Source organism: Limulus polyphemus, unplaced genomic scaffold, assembly GCF_000517525.1.
Source record: "Limulus polyphemus unplaced genomic scaffold, Limulus_polyphemus-2.1.2 Scaffold3181, whole genome shotgun sequence".
In the NCBI taxonomy this organism is placed as follows: domain Eukaryota; kingdom Metazoa; phylum Arthropoda; class Merostomata; order Xiphosura; family Limulidae; genus Limulus; species Limulus polyphemus.
The window spans coordinates 34,509-44,071 of record NW_013668791.1 but is presented as its reverse complement, the minus strand read 5'-3'; the positions used below and the strand labels follow the sequence as shown (position 1 = coordinate 44,071).

The 9,563-nt window shown below is 34.9% G+C and overlaps 1 pseudogene; it reads left to right on the top strand.

Moving 5' to 3' along the window:
* Nucleotides 1–1,114: 1,114 nt before the first annotated feature.
* LOC106468830 lies at nt 1,115–6,749 on the top strand (annotated as a pseudogene).
* The last annotated feature ends 2,814 nt before the right edge of the window (nt 6,750–9,563 follow it).

Sequence of the window (9,563 nt, the reverse complement as noted above, 5' to 3'; positions counted from 1 at the left end):
GAACCCGCGACCCTCTGAATGAGAGTCGAGCGCCTTATCCACCTGGCCATGCCGGGCCAAATATCCTTGTAAAATTAAAAATAGGATCAACGACTCATAACGTAAACCATAAGGTTTAAAAATATCCTTTAAAATTAAAAATAGGATCAACGACTCATAACGTAAACCATAAGGTTTAAAAATATCCTTTAAAATTAAAAATAGGATCAACTTTTCAAATGCACAATGAAATTATATTTGGCCGACAGCCAACAATTAAAAGACTACACGTTTCGGTAGCTTTACGCTACTATAATCAGGGGTGAAAACCTAATGACAATAGGTGAAAGATGCTATTAATTGTTTTCAGGATAGATTAGTTCAAGGTTCCATTTCTCCAATCGAAACAGTTGACATCATTAATTTAACTAGAGTGTCTGTTGAAAATTATTTTTCAAAAGTTGGTGAAATGTATTACGAGCAGGAAATTGGATTAGTCATGGGTTTCCCTCTTTCTCCAGCACTATGCGACCTTTATATGGATACAACTTTTCCTACTTATATAGACAGAGCATTTAAAATCTGTTCTGATTCTAATAATTTGAAAAACGAATTGAATTATATAAAAAACATTGCTGACGAAAGAGGTTATAATGTTGACATCATTGAACAAAATATATATATATAATTCAATTTTCATCAAGCAATGTACTAGATTAAACAGTGTATATGATATTAAAATCAATGGTAGAGTAATGTTACGGTATATACAAGATATAAATAGCCAAATCACCAGTGTATTCGGAAAACATAATTTTATTCCTATTTTTAAATAATTTAACAAAATTAAAACAATTCTTTCTAGTACTAAAGATAAAAAAGACATTTTAGATGAAAACAAAACGAAGGTATATATATATCAAATTAGGAGTGAATGTAACAAATAATATATTGATCAAACTAAACGTGATTTGAAATATTGTCTTAACGTGTATGTCCGTAATAAAAAGATGCTAACTCTTCACTTGTTGAGCACATTATCGAAACATGTCATCTATAGAATGGCATCTGTGGTGTAGAAAGGAGTCGTAAAGTGGGGGTGTTTGGCTAGACATGCAGATTTTACACTGAGAGAATGGAAGTACAAGAGGCTGCTAAAAGCAGCTCAATCTACGGTGTGTGTTTGGGCGGAGGGGTGAGTCTGGGGGCATGTCCCCACTCAAGGTGAATTGAATATAGAGAATCAATAGAAATTTTGTGCAGTAAAATAAATAATTCTTTGTTAAACAGAGATGTAGGGTTAGCTGGTGACAACGCACAGTTTTGGAAAGAAATATTGGGAGTAGTAATTACTCATAAGACTATTTCTAATATTTTAATTTCTCAATATTCATGATATTAATTATCTCAACTATACTTGCCCTTACAAAACCGAATTTTAATATATTGAGTGAAACTTTGCGATTCCGATTCAGCTGTCCCCCCCCCCCCAGTGGCACAGCGGTATGTCTGTGGACTTACAACGCTAGAATCCGGGTTTCAATACCCGTGGTGGGCAGAGCACAGATAGCCCATTGTGCAGCTTTGTGCTTAACTACAAACAAACCGATTCAGCTCGTTTATACGATATAGTAGGATTAAATAAATAATTACGGAATTGTCAAGCTTTTAGTAATTATATATGAAGAAATAAATTACAATAAAGATATTTTCATGAAGATTCAATTACGGAAACTTGTGCAACACATTTTAAAATTAAAAATAGGATCAACATTTAAAATGCACGACAAATTTTTTTTTGGCTGACGGCCAGAAATTAAAAGACTTTACATGTTTCAGTAGCTTTACGAAAAGGGAAAGCAGCTAGTCATCACCACCTATCGCCAAGTCTTGGGCTACTCTTTTACCAACGAATAGTGGAATTGACCGCCACATTATAACGCCCTCACGGCTGAAAGGGTGAACATGTTTGGTAGGGCAGGGATTCACACCCACGACCCGCAGATTTCGAGTCAAGCGCCCTAACCACCTGTCCATGTCGGGCCTTGTATTGATTTAAAATGTTTTCTGCTTCCACGAGAAACAAGTGGCTGAATTCGGAGAGTTTTCTTTAGATTTATGTCTGTTCTACATAAAAATATAAACAAAAAATGAACTAGCTAAATTTTCGTCACATATCATACTTTTGTTTATATGATTTGTATATAATTGGATTTACGTATAAAGTAAATGAGAATTTTTACAAAATTATTTAAGATAAAGCAGTTTGTCTTAGCTGTTATTGTAACAGTATAATCGAGTGCTTTCTGTGATTCAGGGGAAAGTCTTAAGGCTTATCACTCTAAAAAAGATTGGGTTTTAATACCCGCTGTGGGCAAAATACCGAGATACTTTTTATTATAAAAGTTGCTTTATTGTTAACGTGGTAAATGGATAAGAGAGGGAAAAATGTTATCTTTCCAAGTATTAATGAAGGCAAATTATAAACATATTTTTTTGAAAAACAAAATTTAGCAGGTAAATTTACAGCCAATCCGCCTTATTAATCGAGGGAATTTTTATTGAGATTCTGTTGAAATTATAAATCTTTATAGAATCTGCACAATACACTAAATTTTATTCTAAGGAACACAGCACTGTTGCCACATGAATCAGTATAACGCCTCTGATAATTCTTATAACGCATATACTTTCAGCCATTGGCATTCAGACAATAGAGGACGTTCACACTCTTCTTCCAAAATGAACAGATGTGATGAATGATTATGACGTACGTACGAATGAAACGTGTGTTGAACTATGCGCGTGGTTCATCTCTAAGTATCAATTACCACATTAATAAAAACGGAAATAATGTGATAAACTGACTTATTAGAAATAAACATATTGCAAACATTCATACATTTCATTTGATAAGTTGTTACTATAAGCAGTTGCCCGTACTTAATGGAACAAAATAACTTTAGAAAGTAGAATAACAGCATTATTGATATATATTTTTTCAATCATTTTCACAAAGTTACAAAGAACATTTATATGAAAATTATAAAGTTTTCGTGGTTGATAGACAAAAATTTCAAGCTTCAAGAACGATAATGATAACCTAAACTGAGTATTCGTGAAATACCTTAAATACCGATGCTATGAGTACTAGCTAAGTATTTTAAAGTTATAATTAATGTTAAAGATTTATTGTAAGGTGTAAATGATGATCTCAATTTTGTCAGGTATATATATATATATATATACTTTATTGTGCAGTTGTGGGGAAATCTTAAACCACTTTAGAAATAATACACCTAGTGTTCACTTATTGAAGATACCAAAAAATAACGCCTCAAATCCAGCATTTGAATAAGAAGGAAATTTTTAATAATCCCTTTGATTCTTGATTTAAGTAATATCATAGCTTTGATATTTCTGATATTTCTGTGGTGCAAGAATCAATCATCAATAACAAAGTTAAATGAGAATCAACTGCAGTGAGTTAACCATGATATTTTGTAATTTTTGTATCGACTTCAGCACCGTTATGTGTATCATATCGTTGTATTTGTGTTGTTATTTTTACTTCTCCAGGTCTATCGAATTTTCTAATAATGTAAAAATGTATTCGATATAAATTAATATATTTTGTAATACAGGAGAAAAATGTGATTTTCTTTCACCGTAATAATGTTTTTTTTTTTCATCTCCGTCTTTTCCAGTTGCATTTCTAAGACGACTATTATTTCTAGTGGCAGCTTTCATTCAATTCCTACTCGCTTGTGTAGCAATAGCCTGGAAATATATGGCTTAATTACTGCGTCATTTACAGACTATAGAAGAATATGTCAATGTCAAAAAATATATGTCTGTGTACAATCTTTTACATCTGTGTTCGTATTAAGAAAGAGAGAAGAAAAAAAACTGCTTTTTCAAGGCCCAAGAGGTATATTAGCTTTAGTTTCGGGTATTTCAACAGTTGGTGATAAAGTTACTTGGAACACTTAAAAATCGATCCCAAACTGTGGGCGTGGCCAAACAAGGGCGTCTAATGCCTAGTCTATAGGTCCCAGCCATTAATAATCAATCACTCGCACTTTTCTGTTCTTGTCCATTCAAGAATTAACTTAAATAATCATTTTTACTCATTCAAAATCATTAATAAACAACCTCCAAAAGTTTCAGTCAGTAGAAACTGTCACATAATTCACAGGAAAGGTTTGGAAAAAATCCAAACAGCTATTTATTATCTAGAAATGAAAGTAGTTCATAAAACAGTAACTAATCTACTTTCTAAAATCGTAACTTGTTTTTCTACCTTAAAGGAAAAATAATTAAAAATAAAATTTATACTGACATGCCTCTTGCCTTGAATAATCAAACTGTCAAGAATACATATTTATCACCTTGATTCTTCTTAAGTTCAAAAATGTTTTAGGCATAGGAATTTTATTAGGAACTGTTTGATTAGTCAAAAGCCACAGGCAGTTAAAACACATTTATTTGCACTCTTAACAGTCGGTAACATACCCCAATATTTGTTTTACATAACTTGTACTAAAGTTTTTAAGGATCAAAATAATAATATATATAACAAGCAGAGATAAGAAATCCCTTCCAGCTTTAATCAAAAAAAGTGTTTTTAACTTAATCCACTCCAAAAGATTTAAGAAGTATTTATCCACAGTCTTACAAAAAGAAGGTCATACCTGATCAATTCATTTATTTCCAAAGACAGTGTATTTTACCGTGACGTGTTTTCTGGGAAGAAAAATGGTTCACTTTGCACACTCTGAAGTACTGTAACACATCGGCGTATAATCCACTTCACTCCACAGAGAAAACAGGATCTGCACGTTTGTAAAGAAATATAATCCATACAGTAACAAACTTCCTCGGTAGAATGTCAGCAGCTTTATACAGTAATCCAATGCACACAGTAACAAACTCCCTCGATAGAATGTTAGCATCTTTATACAGTAATGCAATGCACACAGTAACAAACTTCCTCGGTAGAATGTCAGCAGCTTTATACAGTAATGTAATGCATACAGTAACAACCTCCCTCTGTAGAATATCAGCAGCTTTATACAGTAATGCAATCCATACAATAACAAACTCCCTCGCCCCTCAGTGGCACAGCGGTATGTCTGCGGACTTACAACGCCAGAATCCGGGTTCCGATACCCGTGGTTGATAGAGCACAAATAGCCCATTGTGTAGCTTTGTGCTTCATTACAAACAAACTCCCTCGATAGAATGTTAGCATCATTATACAGTAATGCAATCCATCCAGTAACAAACTACCATATCTGCTGTCACGCTTGTCTTTATATGTTAGTTATTACTATTTGTTGGATGAGAGTGTTTGTTTTTAACTACAACAGCTTGAAATGCAAAACGAAGTAAGAGAAATAAATACAAACCCTGTGCGACGATCAAATATTAGGTGGTTGCAAAATACTCTAACTTTGAAAGTATCTTAGTTGGCTTGTTTTCAGTTATTCCAGTCAAACTTATTAATTTTAAAGTTACATGGATAGTGTTACTGTTACATACGACCAACATAATTTCGCTTGACACGGTTTTTCTCTTGCCCTCTGGTGACTCAAGATGACCTGAAAGAAAATATTTATTCGCTTCTAAGACAGTACCATCCACTATCTTTTCTGAAATCTGGATTTTGGCTTGGAGGGTCATTTCAACCCTATAATTACCAATACCAATTCGGCAAGGTTTTCGTAGTCTTCTGTCTCTACTCCTCGATGTAAAACATGGAGATTTAGGAAGATATGTTGTTGACCAAAAATGGTAGCTTTGGGCCTCCTCAACCTGTTTTTCTCCATAAATAAAGACGTGAAGGTCCTCTTGAATTTTCTGGAGAGCAAGGACTTGAACCCAACCTACAAAACAGCATATTTATAGAGCTTCCAACCATTCCTGACTCGGATTATTGGCTATTACGCAAACCTGAGATGTATAAAATTATCCCATTATACATCTAATGCGAAAAACTTGATCAAAGCTGCTATTGAATTTGATAAACCTTTCCTCGGCATTATCTTCAGTAGAGGTCATTATTATTACAGTAAATGTGTCCATCTACCTGCGGGATCAGGGCGTAAGAGTGTTTACTTTGACATTTCCATTAATAGCTGTGGCACTTCAAGAAATACTCAAAGTGGACTTTATGGAGGAAACAGTGGAAGTGGCACATCTTTTCAGAATATTATCGTTGTCCAGTATGATCCTCAGGTACAAGAAGCATGGGACCAAGCTCGGAAACTTCCATGCGCGTGGCATGATCAATACGAAAAATCTGTCACCTTTCGACCTTTCCCAGTTGCCATCCTAGATGTGGTACGAGCTGACTTTGCTGGACACAATGTCGAATGTTGGATGCAGATTCAGGTAGGGAAGGGGCCTTGGGCCAGCTAAGCAGCAGGAATAAACAAAATTGGTCAGACGATGACAATGATACTAGCTATAAAAGATGAAGAGAACAGATTTGATATGCTAGTCAGAAACTGTATTCCCCATGATGACAAACGAGCACCCATTGAGCTTGTTGATGGTAGAAGCTAAACTCATGAGTAGATTTACAAAAAATTAAGGATTTTTGCTTCATTTCTTCTGTCCTCTCCTATTCCCACTTTCAAGCCTTCAAGTTCCCAGATTCTATGTAGGTGCATATTCAAGGTACCATACAGATCTGCGGGTACCAGTGTCTCGAACAATGTTCTTATCTGGTAGACCCCAATATTTTTCGCGAAGACACCAAATAATTTCCTTCTCCTAGGTATATTTTCGCTTGAAGGTCACGTGAGGAACGTGACATTAGTTTCACGGAAGACGTGAAAGTTCCTAATCGCGATAGTAGCACTGTTGTAGAGAAAATAACCGAGGTAGTGTTTAACAGAGTTAGTCAATGATAATATATCCGTTTACCACACCCAAGAACGAGAAGAAGGAACAGTTATTTGTATGTCGACAGCAGGTTTTGTAACCTCCTTTGTAGTGCTTCTGACTGTCTTGATGATCTCCTCTCTCTTATCGGCATTTCTCTGTCTTAGACAATGGCCACCAGATGGCACTATAACGACTACTTCATATGATTTACTAGTTTTACAAAAGAATACATATTAGAATCATATATGAAAGACACTAATATGTGTAAAAGACGTTTACGTGCTTAATCGTAAATCACCTTATTATCAATCCATAATTTCAGGTGCGTTTTTTTAATTTCAAAAGGATATTTAAGTTTTCCTATCGCCCAAATAATCGATTACAAAATATTATTCTCGTATGACCAAAACGTGTGAATCATTATAAACAGAAAAATATTTTATTCAAAAAAACTTTTAAGTATTTTATTTTCGTAAAGTTATTATATATTTATATGTATCTTTAAAGCTTTTTATACAATTTAGGGGCTTAGTGGTAAGTCTGAAAGCTTACAACGCTAAAAACAGAGTTTCGATATCTGTGGTGGGCGCTGCACAGATAGCCCATTATGCAGATTTGTCTTAACAACAAACAAACAAAAAATGTAGCGTTTGTGATTTCAGATAAATATTATCTACGATTATTGAAAATCCTAGACTGTTTGAACTATATTATACCAAATGTAGAAAACTGAATTAGAAATGTATTCCCTTTGAGATAGCTTTATACCTTAATAGTAGAAGAGCTTTAATACAGTGAAATAATTATGTATTACATCACCAGGATAATATGGGTTAACGTCGGTGAAATACTGGTGTATTTTAACGATTCTTTTATATCCCACTTTAATCTGTTTGGTGTAGAGCCTACTACCAAAACTTTATGGGATATGTTACGACAGCAGAAGTCCCGTGACGCTAGTAACACGTGATGAGTATCTAGAAGATTCACGAAGAGACGAGTGTAACCCAGGTGTACGCTTTTATAGTATATAAGCCGGCAAATAAAGTGACGGTAAGGATAGAACTGCAGACAGGCAGAGACAGAGACGCGGTAGTGACCGGAAGTAAAGTGCGTGAATCGTTTTGAATTATAGCGTGTGTTTAAGTTAAAGTGACTGTGGAAATTAAGTGTATTGCAAAGTTGAGTTGAGAAAGAATAAACTAGTTTTATTTAAGAAAGGACTTGTATCGCTGAAGTTTCTCGGAAAGAATTTCTACGGAAAATTAACAAACGAACGACCAGAAACTTAACAGATACCTCCAGAACTTCAAACAGGTAAAGTTTATTTGTCAATGAGTTTTTTCGTACTGCAAGTCAAATGAAAGAGATTTAGGTATGAGGCAACTAACTTTTGGATTACCTTATAATAAATTCCATAGACAGCTGTAGAAGTTAATTTTGATTTTAAAAAAACATGTCAAACAATCTCGTGTCTTGGAAGTAGTAAATTACGTCCTAGAAGATGTATTTATTGAATAACTGATATAGAAATGATGAAAAATATCTTTCAGCAGAGGTTACGTATAAAACAGAACACAACTAGTAGTTGCTTTATCCTGCATCAAAGTTTTTTGTGCTTTCTGAACAAAATTAAATTTTATTTTATTTCTTACCTTATAAAATTAATTACAAATCTCACTATCTGATCAGACAAGAGAAACCCAAAAGTTGGCGATGGGTACTGTAACTAGCTGCCTTCCATTCTATCATATCAGTTCAAAAGTAGGGACGGTTGTGCGCAGATGTACCTTTTAGTGGCTTTGGGCGAAAATTCTAGAACAATATTTGTGTACTCTTCTTCTTTTTTGGTAATCTGAATCATGCAATTTGAAAAAAAATGCAGGATTAAATACTATGTGGTTATGTGGAGATAAAACATTAATATCAGTAGACATTACTATAAATAATGCTAAAATAGTGTTCGTTTGTTATGGATTTCGCGCAAAGCTACACGAGGGCTAGCCGTCCCTAATTTAGCAGTGTAAGAGTTGAGGGAATACAGCTAGTCATCACCATCCACCGCCAACTCTTGGGTTACTCTTTTATCAACGAATAGTGGGATTGACCGTCACATTATAACGCCCCCATGGCTGAAAGAGCAAACATGTTTGGTGTGACAAGGATTCCAACCCGCAGATTGCAAGTCGAGTGCCCTAACCACCTGGCCATGCCAGGCCTCTAAAATAGTGTTGCAATATGTGTCACGGCAAATTGGTTTTTGTATTGTTTAGCAGAATTGTCATTCTTCTTGCTGTTTCCAAAGGAAAATGATGTTTGATTTATTTGGAATTTCGCGCAAAGCTACACGAGGGCTATCTGCGTTAGCCATCCCTAATTTAGCAGTGTAAGACTAGAGGGAAGGCAGCTAGTCATCACCACCCACCACCAACTCTTGGGCTACTCTTTTACCAACGAATAGTGGTATTGACCGTCACATTATAACGCCCCCAGGCTGAAAGGGCGAGCATGTTTGGTGTGACGGGGATTCGAACCCGCGACCCTCAGATTGCGAGTCGAGTGCCTTAACCACCTGGCCATGCCGGGCCGGGGATCAAAATGATCTGATATTCTTCATATTGGGTTGATTTGAACTATCTATAAGTTCTTTTTTTCATTCGAAACGAAATATATATATATATATATATATT